The sequence below is a fragment of the Spermophilus citellus genome, assembly GCF_964194105.1.
Source record: "Spermophilus citellus genome assembly, chromosome: 3".
In the NCBI taxonomy this organism is placed as follows: domain Eukaryota; kingdom Metazoa; phylum Chordata; class Mammalia; order Rodentia; family Sciuridae; genus Spermophilus; species Spermophilus citellus.
This window is the reverse complement of record NC_138184.1, coordinates 17,947,196-17,963,737: the sequence shown is the minus strand read 5'-3', so window position 1 is coordinate 17,963,737 and position 16,542 is coordinate 17,947,196. Positions and strand designations below refer to the sequence as shown.

The 16,542-nt window shown below is 40.9% G+C and overlaps 1 protein-coding gene and 1 long non-coding RNA gene across 26 annotated transcripts in view; one reads left to right on the top strand and one right to left on the bottom strand.

The window, feature by feature from the left end:
• MAP4 (microtubule associated protein 4) overlaps nt 1-16,542 on the bottom strand; it is a 173,180-nt gene that overhangs the window by 22,075 nt on the left and 134,563 nt on the right. The window lies entirely within an intron of this gene.
• Nucleotides 2-6,197, top strand: LOC308644278. Its single transcript, XR_014020935.1, has 3 exons — nt 2-754; nt 842-1,928; nt 3,206-6,197. It is a non-coding gene; the product is annotated as an uncharacterized lncRNA (long non-coding RNA).

Here is a 16,542-nt window from a genome sequence, read left to right as displayed (position 1 = left end):
TGTGGAAGTAAATGGGAATTATTCTAAGCAAATGTTTTTAACATCCATTTTGAAAATTCAAGGCTTAGCAGAGCAAACCACTAACTAGCAGTTCGTTCTGAAAAAAATTCACAGGGCTATGCTGCTGTAATGTGGACAAGATTCCTAAGTTCTCGCTGCAGTAGAGGACAATTTTAGATTCCAAAGATTCAGGGAAGTTGTCCTTCTGGAGAAAGCAATCTAAGTGGGACTTGTACAAATGATCAGTGGAAAGAAATGGTCCTTAAAGCTTCTTTTCTTTTCCCTGGAGACCAGAAAAAGGTTGTCACCTAACCATTTGCTCTAAGAACACACAAGGGAAAAAAAAACCTCTTCCACCAATCTATCTTTTAGAATAAAAGTTGCTAAGAGATGGGGTGAGAGCCAAGAGATCATCTAATATCCTCCCCTTACTTCCTTTCCCTGTAAAGAATCACTTTATGGAAGATGAGAGATAAGTTCTTGCTCTAGTTCTTGCAGTGACCTAGATTTCCAACAAGGCGAGGAGATCCATGCAACCAAACTCAGGACCAGAAATAAAATCTACTGTGCCTAAGGCAGAGTAGAGGGGTTACTTCAGAGTTCAACAGGGCTATGCCTCAAAGCACAAAAATACCTGAAATTTATAACCCTGGTGTGAGAGAAGGGTCTTTGTAAATGGCAGAAAATCTAGAATGACTATAGGGAAAAAAAAAAAAAGACAATAAAAGACAAATGTTTAACAGAAATAAAATTTGTAAATCTTATATCAAAGACAAATAGCTTTTTATATAAATAACTACTCCTAATGAATAACTCTTTTACAAAGGCCAAAAGCCATGAGAAAAAAATGATCAAAAGAATATGAACACAAGCCAGTTGCAGTGGTGCATGCCTATAATCCCAGCAACTCAAGAGGCTGAGACAGGAGGACTGCAGGGTCGAGGCCAGCCTCACCAACTGTGTGAGGCCCCTAAGCAATCTGGCAAGACCCTGTTCAAAATAAAAAATAAAAATGTCTAAGGACGTGGCACTGTGGTTAGGCACCCACAGGTTCAATCTTAATACCAACACACATACACACTATAGTTAATCTTTTGAAATATGAAAAGTTTCTCTTAGTTGTGGTAAGAAAAAATTGAAAGCCAATGAAATGCCATTTTAACCTAATAGTGTAAAAATAAAAATCCTAAAATTCTATAATTGTTGGGGGACAAGAAGAGGAAACACAACAGAAGGTATAACATGAAGCTATTTGTTTAGAAAGGGATGGGGAAAATTTAGTATTATAAATACATTTGTATGTGTATTTTATTTGGAGAGGTACCGGGCACTAAATTCAAGGGTACTCAACCAATGAGCCATATCCCAGCCCTATTTTGTATTTTACTGTGAGACAGGGGCTCACTGAGCTGCTTAGTGCCTTGCTTTTGCTGAGGCTGGCTTTGAATTCATGAACCTTCTGCCTCAGTCTCCTGAGCTGCTAGGATTACAGACGTGTTATGCACGGATTGTATGTGTATTTTAAAAGGATCTTCAGAAGGGCCATTAGAAAACAAAACAGCAACCACCTAAAGGGTTTACGGATGGGGTCTAGGTAGGACAGGACAGGACACGAAACTGGGGAAGTTTGGAGTATTAAAGCTTTTGCGATTCTTAAAACTTTTCTGATTCTCAGGAAGTTGTAAAGATGTATATAGGGAAGTCCTGTGTACCCTTTGGAAGTTTTTAAACTATAAATTTGATTCCTTTAATGGTTACCCAGGTTATCTATTTCATCTTGGTTGCATTTGAGTAATTTATGGTTTTCAAATAAATGGTTTATTTCTTTTGGGATGCTGAACTTAATTATTAGTTTAATAGCTGAAGTGATACCCAATTTCACTTCTATATTTGTGATTTCTGCTTTCTCTCTTTTTAATGTCAGTTCTGTCAAAGATTTGTCATTTTCACTGATATCATAAAAAGAATAAGTTTTTGGTTTAACTGATTTTCTCTATTTTCTTATTTACAATATTACTGATTTCTGATCCCTCCCTTCCTGCTTGCTTTTCTTTCCCCCCCCCCCCCCGCCCCATTTACTGGGGACTGAACCCAGGAGGCAAAACCCACTGGGCAAAATCCCCAGCCCTTTTAATTTTGAGACAGGGTCTTCCTAAATTGCCAGGGCTGGCCCTGAACTTGGAATCCTCTTACCTCTGTCTCGAGAATTACTGGGATTATAGGCACATGCCACTGCACCAGGCTTTTTCTAGGGCGCTTAACCACTGAGCCACATCCTTGGCCATTTTTATTTTTGTGACAGGGTCTCACTAGATTGCTTACAGCCTCACCAAATTGCCGGAGGCTGGCTTTGAACCTGTGATCTTCCTTCCCTTCCCGAGCTGCAGGATTACAGGCATGCATCTGTAATTTTTACTTTCAGCCTATCTATGTTCTTATGTTTGACATGAATTTTTTTGAGATAGCATACTCTTATAATCTGTCTTTTCATTGTAATGTCCAGACCATCTGCATTTCAATTATTAATATTTTAGGGCTTATTTAAATCTGACACTTTGGGGCTGGGGATGTGGCTCAAGCGGTAGCGCGCTGGTCTGGCATGCGTGCGGCCCGGGTTCGATCCTCAGCACCACATACAAACAAAGATGTTGTGTCCGCCAAATACTAAAAAAATAAATAAATATTAAAATTCTCTCTCTCCCTCTCTCTCACTGTCTCTCACTCTCTTAAAAAAAAAAAATCTGACACTTTATTATTTAACCGTTCCTTTTGTTTCTCATTCTTCTTCTCTTTTCTAGCATTCCAGTGGGTTACTTGAACAATTTTTAGAATTTTATTTTTAATGTTTTAAATATATTACTTTGTATTTCTGTTGTTCTAGATATTACATACAATACACATAGTCTACTGTGTCAATGTTTTATTACTTTGTACAACTGAAACCTAACATTATTTATAATCCTTTACCTTTTAAAAATAAAATCTTAGTGGGACTGGGGTTGTGGCTCAGTGGTAGAGTGCTGGCCTAGCACACATGAGGCACTGGGTTTGATCCTCAGCACCATACAAAAATAAATGTATTGTGTCCATCTACAACTAAAAAATAAACATTTGAAAAAAGAAATAAAATCTTAGTATTTCTTCTTCATATACTGAGTATTACATCAGAAGATCTTATAATTTTTGCTTCAAATATCTAATATAGATTTAATATTTGTTTTTTAGTTCTCGGCGGACACAACATCTTTGTTTTTATGTGGTGTTGAGGATCGAACCCGGGCCGCACGCATGCCAGGCGAGCGCGCTACCGCTTGAGCCACATCCCCAGCCCCTCTAATATAGATTTAAAAACTCATCAGGGGAATAGTTTATTAAATTTACCCCTAGTTATACTCATCCCCTTGTTGTTCTTTCATTTCCAAAATTCTAAGCCTCTGTGTTGTCCTATTTTTTCTTTTTGGAGAGCTTCCTTTTGCCATTATCTAAGGATATCTCTACTAGCAACAAATACCCTTAGTGTTCCTTTATCTAAGAATGGCTTTATTTCCCTTTCAGTCCCAGACAGTTTTACCAAACATAGAATTTGCAGTTGACAATTCTTTTAGCACTTGAAAAACACTGTGTCACTTCCTTTGCCCTCCATAGTTTCTGGTTTAAAAAAAAAAAAAATGCTGTCATTTAAATTGATATTCCCCTACAGGTACCACATCATTTCTCCCCAGTTGTTTTTAAAATTGTTCTCTTTGTCTTTAGTTTATAAAAGTTGTTATTTTTGTTGCTATTATTTTTTCAGTCCTGAGGATTCAACCTGATATGCTTTACCACTGAGTTACATCCTCAGCCTTTTTTGAGTCTAAATTGCTGAGGCTAACCTCAAACTTGTGATCCTCTTGCCTCAGTCTCCCAAATCACTAGAACTATAGGCATGGGCCACTATACCTGGCTTTTTAAAAAATGTTTAATTTTGTTATTTTAGCAGGCAATCATCCTGTTTATTTTTAATATTTAGGCTATGGTTATAGTTCTAGTGGAAATTTTGTTTTCAGAGTCCCCGCAATACAGTTCTGACTGACTGTGTTCTGGCTCTGCTGAGGCTCTTAATCCCTACTGGTACTGCCTGAAAGGGCTGAAAGCAATTCCTTGAGCCACCGAGTATCACTAAGTGGGGGCTGAATGATAATGTAGCCATGGAATGAAGATAACTTCTCCTGGTCTGTTCTCTGGCTGCTTGGGTGGGAAGTTTGATCTCACAGGGCTACTGAGGGTGGGAAGTACCTACCAGGGCTAAAGTTTTCTGCTGCTAGAGGAAAGGAGATAGAGGAAACCTATCAAGGTATCCTTCTGCCAATAGACAGAGGGTTGCTAGATACCAGGCTTATAGGTACTGATGGTGCTGTCACCTGGTGAAGGGCAAGGGATGGGCCTCCCTGTAACTCCTGCCAGTGTGGGTGGGTTAGGTCTACAGCTCCTGCTGACTGTGAAGTACACAATTAGTAGGTCCTCATATGCTCCCTGACAAAGCATCTACAGCCAACTGAGCCTAAGCTAGGTGTGGGTAGGGACATGGGGTTCACCAGCAGATCTTTGCTGGGCCCTTTCCTAGTATTTTTGCAAGAGAAAGCAGGCTTTTCTTTCTTTTTCCTTCTGCCTCCCTCCCTTCCTTCCGTTAATTTTATTCTTGTCTGTTTGTTGGTAATTCCAGATTTCAGGCCTTTCCAGTGCCCAGAGATAAATCTCCACCTGAGGCTAAGGCAGGAGGATCTGATTTGAGGCAGCCTTGGCAACTCAGCAAGACTCTGTCTTAAAAAATAAAAAGGGCTGGGGTATATCTCAGAGGTAGAGCACCTCTGTGTTCAATCCCCAGTGTAGTACTGTTAATTAAGTCCTGAGATACCTACGCAGTCTGCCTTCTTTCCACCTTTCAGATTCCTTCATGGAATTCAGTGAAATTATCCCCAGAGTATCTGGTTGTATTTACTGGGAGGAGTAGGAAAAAGTGAGTTGACACCATCTTGTATTGGTAGGAGGTTTTTTAATGTGGAGCTTTTTGTACTTTTTGATGTCTGAACCATATGTATTTTTAGTCAAAACTTGAATTTAAGTTTTTAAAAATATAAAGGGGAAGACAGAAGAAGAAAAAAAACCCCACAAAACCCTGAGTATGGTAGTAAATGCCTGTAATCCCAGCAACTCAGGAGGCTGAAGCAGAAGAATGGGGAGTTCAAGAATACCCTGGGCAATATAACAAGACCACATGTCCAAAAAAAAGCCAGGCATTAGAAGTGCATGCCTGTAATCCCAATGATTTGGGAGGCTGAGGCAGGAGGATAAAGTTCAAGGTCAGCCTCAGCAACTTAGGGAGATTCTGTCTCAAAGAAGAAAAAGGGCTAGATGTGGCTCGGTGGTTAAGCACCCCTGGGGTTCAATCCCTGGTATCAAAAAGGAAAAAAAAAAAAAAGGCAAACCAAACCATTGTGCAAGTTTGATAATGCTTGTGTTCTATAGTCTGCTGAAGAAAGGTCTTCTTAAATGTCCAACTTGCTGTTGGCTCCAGATCACCATAAATATTTTTCAGGAGGCATGGGATTTTTCAGTAAACAACATGAATACTTCATGAAGTCTGATTGCCTATGATATAGAAATGCAGCTGTACAAATATATGTCCTTATATGTAAAGAGAAAACTTCTGCCTCCCTCATGGAGACCATTCTACCTTATTTCAGGGATACATATACCAAGCAATGGTTAGAGCACTTGCTAAACTCTGTCACCAGAGTTGCACAAATGAATGTCTAGAACAGAAATCATTAACAGGACTGTTCTCTTCTGTTATCTTTCTAAAGCTTGTACTACTTACTGCTTGCTAGGAAAACCAGGATCAAAATAAAATCACAGCAATAATTCTGACTCATATATCTTCTTTTCTCTCATACCAACATCCAGTTTCCAATTCCAGTTATTTTTACCTCTTCCATTTCTCTCATATACTGGGAATAGGTGAATCTTCCCAAAGGTGACCTTGGGCTACTACTTTATTTTGCTGTCATAGGCAGTTACCACAGTTTTTAGAACAGAGTAGTAAAATTTAAACTTCTCAGTGGGGCATCTGAAACTTGGCAAGACTGAATACCATATAACTTTCTAGACTTTTCTCCCATTATTTCTTCCCACAGCTGTACAGATTGCTTTGGAATGCTTGCTCAGCCCATATTCTCTTCTGTAGAGAAGCCTCCAGGTCAATGGCATAGGTGGATTTAATTGGCTAAGACTGGTTAAAAAGACTTTTTTAACCAGTCTTAGCCAATTAAATCCACCTATGCCAAGTTCACCAGGCCAAGCTGGGCCAATAGATGTTATTTCCCTGCTCACTCTCTAATATGAACCAAGACATGGAAACTGCAATCAAGCAATCTTGGGTTTCTGATACAGAGCAGTACAAGCTGGCCACAGAGCCCAAACAATGGCAGCCCAATATTGTCCTGTCCCGGGCAGACCGGCGGCATCAAGGCATCAAAGAAAGCAAAAGGTAGGAAATGAAGAAAACAGTTTCCAGAGGGGAAAAGATTGGAGCACAAGTGCAGAGAGAAGTAGAGATCCCAAGAGACAGACAAGACAATAGCTACCAGTCAGATACACTACCTGCAACTGGATTCCTCCAGATTCTTGTGTACCCTGTTAATAGATTCTTTTTATGAATTTGAGTTCCTGTGTTTCTGTTCTTTGTAGTCAAATAATCCTTATAAGAGTGTCCCGTTGAAACTACTCATTGTTCTTTACCTCACATGAGCTGTCTGGATTTCACACTTATGAGTTCCTTTGCTTGGAAGGCTTCCTTCTACAATGCCAGGCACCCAAATTTTTGGAGCCCAGCACAAATGCCACCTTCTCCAAAAAGGTTCCATAATTCACAACTCTCTAACTCTTCTACTCCTCAATTAGATTTTAACTTGCTTGATGACAAGAACAATTTATAGTTCCTAGATGGTGACTGGCATATGGTAGGCATGTTGAATGAACAAATCTTTATATATTTTATCTACATAGTGTTTGTAGCAGAGTCAGCAAACATTTATCAGGTGAATGGATCAGTGGATTTGTCAGACATTTGGAATTTTTTTCTATCAGCATTAACTTCAGCTAGAATGAACTGGAATGAACCTATTCTGCAACAAAAGTCTTCACTTATTACCACCTAGAGAGTACATGACACTGAACTGAGCAGCTGGGGAAAGATGACAGAATCCCATCCATGAGGATCTTACAGTTCTGCCACAGCTGGAAGCACGGAACCACATAAGGGACCTGAATTCTTATAATCCTGGAGTCATAAGAAACCACAGAGGAAGTAAAAGCTTCTCTACCTATCTCCGTTAAAGAAACAAATCTACCTTCCTTTAGGGGTCTAGTTTTGCTTAACACTTCTCTAGAAAAACATGTTTCTTATTTTCAGAGGAAAAAAAATCATAAAAATGTATTGAAAGGAATAGAAAAACAGGTCCCAGAAATAGACTTTTTTTCTTTTTCTTTAACAAACAAAATGAATGTTTTAAACTCCCATTAACAAGCCTGTGAGTCATGGTCCTTTGTGCTCAAACTAGTCTCTGAGAAAAACAAGCTTTTTCAGACCACCAACAAAGAGGATGGGTGCGGGGCCGGTTAGCATTGATTGGGCAGGGGGAGAGGAAAAAAAGGGCCAGGAAGAGAGGCACAGAAGGCAGTCACAAAAACTGCACTTATCTGTTTATTAGGTTGCAAGACTTTCCTTTCTGTTTTCCCTTTCTTTTCCTTCTCCCCACAAAAACCTCCCAAAACACATACAGAGAAAACTAGCAGTAACATTGGGTCAAACATGAAGAACAGGAAAAGAATATTAAACAGCCAGTTCTAAAAGGCTCTTTTTCAGCTTGGACAAAAGCAAAACATTTTCAAAAGCAAAATGAAAAACAGAGCTTCTATCCAGACTCTGCAACTTAATGAGAGGAGGTTAATACTGATAAACCCATCGTGAATCCACACAAAGTGACAGCTTTTTAAGCAAGAAAATGAATCAGTTGCGACTGGATGGGGAATCATTTGGTTCAAACCAACAGGAGCTGAGGGAGTGGGAGGATGGGGGATGGGGTGGGCAGGGTGAAATGAGGTCAAAGAAGGGGCTCTAAGTTTTATGCCCACTACCCCTGACCTCATCTACGGCTAATCTAGTCAGCCCACGCCTTGCATCCATACTATCTGTTATCTAGGAGACATGAGGCTTGACCCAGCCAGATTCACTTTTGTTCTCATTCACACCTCCCTTCCAGAGAGCTTCCACAGTGAAGGAATTGAGCTTTCCCCAGGCAGTCAGACTCCAGCTGCCTACAGCTCCTGCTGGTAATCTATCACTCTGGTTCCTTCCTTGCTGTCTGCTTGTTCCCAATGAAAGCAAAATTTAGAAACATACCATCACGTGGGGTCTCTTCACACAGCAACGATGGAGTGCTCTGGGTTGCAGTGACCTCAATTTCTTTCTTCCCTGCCAGAGTCGTCTGTTCTGGCTGTTTCTCACTTTCCTGGCAAGCTAGAGAGCATGAATCAAGTCTTATTTCACTAATATCTTCCTGTCCTTTTTCCTTGCTGCTTCCTTCAGGAATCTGCTCCAGTTTATTGTGGAGACATAACCCAGCAGTGCTAAATTCCTTCTTCCCAGAGATGCTGCTGCTGCTGTTGCTGAAGTGGGTCAATTCTTCTATCTTCTTGGCCAATGGCTCCTCACAGATGAAAGAAGGTATCTCTTCAGTAGACAGAATGGGCACTTCCCCAGGACTCAATTTGTAGCTGGCTGTCTGCTCCTCAGCTACTGTCATGGAGCGCCTTATGGCAGAAGCTCCCAGCTTCCTGGGTGTTGGGCTTGGCATTGGGCTACTTGTAGGGTGCAGCAGGCCTGCAGGAAGTTCTTCTTGGGCAGGGAGTTCAGGGTACTTATCTGTGAGATTGACAGCTGGGGGAACTGAGAGATGAGAACATTCGGACAGGGCCCGGCGCATTGCCTTTTTCTGCTGGGGGGCTTGGTCGAGCATAGTCCCCTCCTCAACAGAACTCAATTTCTCCAACTCCTTATTTTGGTCTCTGATGTGAGAGCCTGCACTCAAATATTCCTGGGTGAACTCCACCATAGTAATTGGTGGAATAGCAGTGGGTAAATGCTCAATAGTGGGGGTTGGGTGGGTGACAGCCACCAATAGTGGGGACTCACATTTAAGCTGCTCAGAATTATCATTCATCACCCCGATGATTGGGCAGGCAGGGGTGAAGCCATTCTCTTCCTTTCCTGGAGTTGTTTCCTTTGACCTCTGAGAGCTCTGAGTCACTAGATGAAAGTTGGGGTTCCAAACACTGGTCTCCTGCTCCTTATCATATTGGGTGGGAATGCCAGCAGCCCCAGGATAATACAGATCTTGCTGGTTCTTGGTCTCTAGTCCATTCTTCCCTGCCGCCGTATCCTGAACTGTAGTGGCTTTGTTTCTGTCTGGCCCCTCTATGAGTCCCAAATGAAACTCCGCTGTCTTCTGATGTACTAAGTTCCCCTCCAAGGGATGGCAGGTTTCTGAAATCACATACCTGCTCTCAAGGTGACCCAAGGTTGCTTGATATTCCTTGTCCTGCACTTCAATGCCGAGCTCTTTGTCTAGCTTCCCCTCAAAAAAGCAGAGCTTATTCTGCTCCAGGAAGCTGGCATTCTTCACAAGCCTGTCTTTCAGCTGCCCGTCCATGCTGACATTCAGCCCGATTTCATTCAGTTTGCCCTCTGTCCTCTGCCACTCAAATCCAGTTTGACCAATTTCTTTTGGGGAGTCCATTTGGCACTCTGCAGGTTTGCCCTTACAGAGCTGGTTGTAAGCAGCCGTGAGAGAGGCTGGCTGCTTGTCTGAGAGCGACATCGTCTCTTCCACTGCTCTCCCCCTTCTCGCTCCTGGAGCTCTAACACCACCTACGATCACACAGAGCTTGCAGTGACATCACAGCAAGTCCCTAGCATTCATGACCAAATCTATCTTTTCCCCAATCCCCCTTTCTTCTAAAGCAGTTGGGTGCTACATGTATTTACCAGGTGAGGAAGGAAGGAAGAAAGGAAGGAAGGAAGGGAGGGGAAATGAGAAAGAGAAAGGAAGGAACCTGCTGCTTTCTATAAAACCAAATGCTACTGTTCATATAATTTCCTGTTAACTAGTACTCTGTTTAGACCTGCAATTTAAAATATGGTATGCTGCCAATCTGGGCACTGAAGATAGTAATTATTTCGGCTTTCACTGATATAGATACATGTGTACCCACACATTCACTTATCTGATACTATGCCTACCCTTCCACATTCACCCACTCAAAAAAATGTTTTAAAAATAAGCAAGACTCTTTTGCCAATCCCCAGCTATAATCTCTGAAGAATAATGATTCCAGGAAATTGCTCAAAATTTCACCAAAAAAAAAAAAAAAGCTTAATGTAATATAAAAATTGCAGGCATTCACTTCTCAGAGGAAGAGTGGGTTTGCTGTCATAGCAACTTATCAAATTCACTTGACAAATGACTTGACTAGGGTCCCCAAAGCCACAAGAAAACTCTGCTGGTAGCTCTGCACTGTGTAAGAGCTTAATAAAGGGTTCTTTTAAAGACATCAGTGATCAGGGATTTGGGAACACACATTCCAATTATAAAACACTTGCGCTTGGACCCTTGCCTAATTACAAAACAAACCCTTTGTGCTTTTACTCCTGTTCCCCCTGTGCCTCTTTGTTCCTTGCATGAGCTGGGTCACTCCTTCTGCACAAGCTCTGCTCTTTTTGGCCTGCTGATCTCATAGGGACCATGTGAATATACTGAGGACAGTCTTCCTTTGACCTCTGGAACTGAGGGACTCAGACAATTTGTAGCTTGGAGTTTTTCCACCCATCAGAGCCTGCTGCCCCATTTACTGCAGCATGGTCCTTTGCTTCTCTGGAATTTTTTAAAAAATTTTTTCCACACAGTACTGGGCTTGAACCCAGAGGTGATCTTTTACTGGGCTACCTCCCTACCTCTTTGTATTTTTTATTTTGAGACAGTTTTGCTTCATTGCCAAGGCTGGTCTCAAACTTGCAATCCTCCTGCCTCAGCCTCCTAAGAAGCTAGAATATAATGGCTCATGTGCCACCAAGACCAGATACCCTGACTTTGAAGTTAGAAATTTTACTTTTAGGATTGAGTAATCCATAAAACAAAATTCCTAAAGGAAAAAAAAAAAAAGAAGTTATAGTATAATAATAGATCAGACTCTATTTTGAAAAAAGCTGATTTCAGTTGTCCAGCCTATAAGCCACTATCTTGTATTATCACAGAACATTGTGAAATATTCTTCCAAGAATTCAAGGGATGGGGGCTGGGGATGTGGCTCAAGCGGTAGCGCGCTCGCCTGGCGTGCGTGCGGCCCGGGTTCGATCCTCAGCACCACATACAAACAAAGATGTTGTGTCTGCTGAGAACTAAGAAAAAATAAAATAAATATTAAAAAAAAAATGTAATGAATTCAAGGGATGGGGCTGGGGTTGTAGCTCAGTGATAGAGCACTTGCCTAGCGTGTGTGAGACACTGCATTCAACCCTCAGCATCATATAACAATAAATAAATAAAACAAAGGTATTGTGTCCATCTACCAAAAAAAAAAAAAAAAAAATCCAAGGGATAAACAGGTATGGTGTCACACCTGCAATTCCAGCTACATGGGAGGTTAAGGCAGGAGGATCACAAGTTCAAGGCCAGCCTAGGCAACTTAGCAAGACCCTGTCTCTTAAAAAAAAAAAAAAAAAAAAAAAAAAAAAAAAAAAAGGTTGGGGATGTAACTGAGTGGTTGCATCCCCAACCTTTAGCACTTGCCTAGCATGTGTGAGGCCCTGGATTCAATCCCTAGTATCAATAACAAAACAAAAACAGGAAAGTATGCTTGTTCCTTAGTCCCAAATTATTTTTTAGTTCCAATCAGTCTACCTAGACTTTCCCCACTAGTACTCCTAAAAAAAGAAGAAAAAAAAAAAAAAGAAAAAACGACTAATTTAAGGCAATAACTAAAATTAAGTTCATGTTACCTTCAAATCTCAACAGTCCCACCCATAAATAGAAGATTGCAAATTATGAACCTGACAAAAGCCCAGAAGCAGGAAGCAGAAGAATGAAGCTGAGCAATCAAAAAGGAGCACATACTTCATACTATGGTCATACAATATGGAACAGAAATGTGGTCAACCTAAAGCGAGAGAGTGATGGGGTCAGCATCTGGTCACTGAACCAAGAGAGGCCTCACAGTTAAAGCTTAAGAGACAGAGTGCTGGACGAGAGAGAGAATCAGACAAAACGTGAGGGCTCAGGACACCATGTCAGTCAGATGCTCAAACATGCTGATAATCTTGGTAGTCACCTAAAGGTCTAAGCACAAAGGGAGAATAAAAGGAATTATGGAGATAATTTCAGAATCCACTCCTCCTTGTAGGTGGTAAGGACTGAGATCTATGAAAAGCTTCTAACAAGGCAGAAACACAATATACTTGCTGATGCTAACTTTAAAACAAAAAAACCTAAGCAACTGTATTTATATATGAAGTAGGTGTTTCCTTCATAGGAAATTTGATGTGAAATAATAAAGCCTAAGTTTTTAGACTAGAAAACTAAAACACTCTGATAAAGACAGTAGGCAAACAATCTACTACCATCTACAAGAGACACTATATATAAGCCCTGATTCTAGCCACTAACAGAAAAAAAGCAGAAAAAAAGCTAAATCTCAAAATCTGAGGAATTGCCTAAAGAAAGAAACAGTTCTCCCATTCAAGGCCTTTCCAAAAAAGCGGTATTCAAGGACACTAGGTATGTGCAAAAGACAAAATCAGAATGCAAGAGCTTCTCTAACCCAATTTTTTCATTTTACCCAGGAGCAAATTGGGGTCCACAGGGAAAAAAGTGATTTGCTCAAGATCAAACATCAAAAATTTAATGGAAAAACCTCACAGAAAATGCCTAGTTTTCAACTACCAATCTTTCCACACCACTGAGAAAAAAGATAATCTTATTTACTGGATGACTCTCCCTTTTTCTTAATATTTTTAGTTATAAATGGACACAATACTTTTTTTTTAAGAGAGAGAGAGAGAGAGAGAGAATTTTTTAATATTTATTTTTCAGTACTTGGCGGACACAACATCTTTGTTTGTATGTGGTGCTGAGGATCGAACCCGGGCTGCATGCATGCCAGGCAAGTGCGCTACCGCTTGAGCCACATCCCCAGCCCTGGACACAATACTTTTATTTTTTGTCTATTTTTTATGTGGTGCTGAGGCTCAAACCCAGTACCTCACATAAGCTAGGCAAGCTCTCTACCACTGAGCCAGAACCCCAGACCCAATTCTCCCTTATTCTAAAAATAACTTTTTTTCTGATGCTGGAGAGTGAACCCAGGGCTCTGCACGTGCTAGGCAAATGCTCTACCACTGGGTTGGTAAATCTCTAGTTAGATTCTCCTTGTTAATGTCTCTTTTTTGATCAATGAAGAAAAATACTTCAGGGGTGGGGATGTGGCTCAAGCGGTAGTGCGCTCGCCTGGCATGCGTGCAGCCCGGGTTCGATCCTCAGCACCACATACAAACAAAGATGTTGTGTCCGCCGAGAACTAAAAAACAAATATTAAAAAAATTAAAAAAAAAAATACTTCAAAGGAGCTGGGGGCACAGCGGCACATGCCTGCAATCCCAGCAACTTGGGAGGCTCAGGCAGGAGGATGGCAAATTTGAGTCCAGTTTGAGCAACTTAGTGAGACCCTATCTCAAAATTTAAAAAAATTTAAAAGGCCTGGGGATATAGATCAGTGAAAGAGTGCTTATCGACCATGGATGAGGCACTAGGCTCAATTCCCAGTACCACAAAACAAAAACAAAATGAGCCAGGTGTGGTGGTACAAGCCTATAATCCCAGTGACTTGGAAGGCTGAGGCAGGAGGATGGAAAGAGACCAGCATCAGCAATTTAGAGAGATCCCGTCTCAAGTTATAAATAAAAAATGTGTTGGGGACGTGACCAAGTGGTTAAGCACCCATGGGTTCAATCCCTAGTGTGGGGGCAAGGAGGGAGATGGCCAAGTCAGTATCATAAACCAATTTAGAACCACAGACATAATCACACTCACCCACAGGACACTCACCCACCCAGCCACTGTGATTTTACATTGAGTTGGTAAATAGGAATTTACATGAAGTCTTAAAAGGGTGAGGCTTCCCATGGAAAAAGATGAGTACTTAAATCCAGAAGACATAAATTCTAAACTCATGTGACACTGCAATTCCTTTGCATCTCTAGGTTATTTTCCTTCCCACTCATTCAGAACTGGCTTAAATGTCCTTGTAGAGCCTCCCAGACTTCTTCTCCCAAAGTGAGTCCTTTATATTTCCATAAAACTCTGCCTCTTTCTAGGACTTGGAAAATACATGATAATCTTTTATTTATATGCCTTTACTGGGAGATTCCATGAGACAGAAATGTGCATATGACCAGCATAATGCTGGACACAGAGTAAACAGGCTCTCAAAAAATGGTCTGCTAAGCGAAAGAATGGATGGATTCCTTTTACATTGCCTCTATGTCATTTGACCAGATCCTTCCCATAAAGTTGTCTTCAATTCATCCCAAGAGGTAATGACTTTGAATATTCTTTGGGTTAAAGATTTTATTATAAGTCTGATAAAAGGGTACGGATTTCTGTGTGTCTGATCAGAAGATGGTTTCTAAGACTCTTATATAATGACACATCAAGCCTCCAAAGGCTTGATCCCAGCAGATGTATTGGCAGATGTTTCTGGGTTTTGCCTTGTGCCTGGAGCTAGTATTTAACCTGTTCAGGGCCTTAGGTTTTATATGCTCTGGTGACTGGTTTCTCTGCATTCTTTCTTATCAGTTACTAAGGCAACACTGCTTTCCAAATGGACCAACTGTTCTGGGTTATTGTCTCTAGGAAATAATTCTAATAAATTATCATTACAATGAAAGTTGATAATTCTACTAATTATAGTGATGAATGATACTCTTTTTTTTTTTAAAGAGAGAGTGAGGGGCTGGGGATGTGGCTCAAGCGGTAGCGCGCTCGCCTGGCATGCGTGCGGCCCGGGTTCGATCCTCAGCACCACATACCGCCGAGAACTAAAAAATAAAAATAAATAAATATTTAAAAAATTCTCTCTCTCTCTCTCTCTCTCTCCTCTCTCACTCTCTCTTAAAAAAAAAAAAAAAAGAGAGAGTGAGAGAGGAGAGAGAGAGAGAGAATTTTTAATATTCATTTTTTAGTTCTCGGCGGACACAACATCTTTGCTGGTATGTGGCGCTGAGGATCGAACCCGGGCCACACGCATGCCAGGCGAGCGCGCCACCGCCTGAGCCACATCCCCAGCCCGATACTCTTTACTAATTACAATTTCCAAACTGAATACTGTGAAGATAAAATCTATTACCTGGAAGCAAATGATGGTCGTGTTATACATATATACACATATGCAAAACCATTTCAAAATCATATTCTACTGAATTTTAGAAACATCTCTTAGGACAATGTTTAACTCATGATTTTCCCGATTAACTTTCAAAAGTTGGAAAGCAGATTGAATGAAAAAATGAAGCTAGTAATTTGATTTACATGACCCCAAAACGTTATCATGGTTATAAATGAAAAATTCTCCAAGAAGTACAACTTCGGAAATTCCAGGCCTGTGTTCGTTTAAGCATAGTATTGACTTTCCCATGGCCTCCCCCTACAAGAAGAGAAGATCATCAAACTAAGACTAGACAGAAACACAATCCCTACCCCCAATCAGCATAAATCTAAGATCCTTTGCCTTTGGAGGCACACATAGGACACTCAGGATCATTTAGGAGATTATCTACTTTTCTCTAATCTCCTCTCAAAAAGCTTCACAGATGTCCCTGTTTCCCCAAAAAACTTAAGTGCTAGTCAGACCACAATGTTTGCTATTCTTCAAATATACCATGGACCTGCAGGTCACTGTGCAATTACACAAACTAACCCCTAGAATGCTTTATCCCATTTTGCTCAGCAAACTCTTAGCCATACTCAGACCCATTCACACCCCACAGAGTCTTACTCTCCTACTAGGGCTCAGTCCCTGTCTGCTCTGTAATCCTGTGGCATATAGCTTGTGCTTCTATGCTCTTACTTTTTTTTTTTTTTTTTAAGAGAAGTGAGAGAGAGAAGGAGAGAGAATTTTTTAATATTTATTTTTTAGTTTTCGGCGGACACAACATCTTTGTTTGTATGTGGTGCTGAGGATCGAACCCGGGCCGCATGCATGCCAGGCGAGCACGCTACCGCTTGAGCCACATCCCCAGCCCTTCTATGCTCTTACTAAAGCAAACTTCTCTCACTGGAGTAATATCATCTGTTTATCTGCCCTCTTTGGAATCATCAGAGTACACAATGTGTTTCATTATCTACTTTTACAGTGTAGGAAAAACCTCACTTGTTATCTATTAAATGAAAGAAT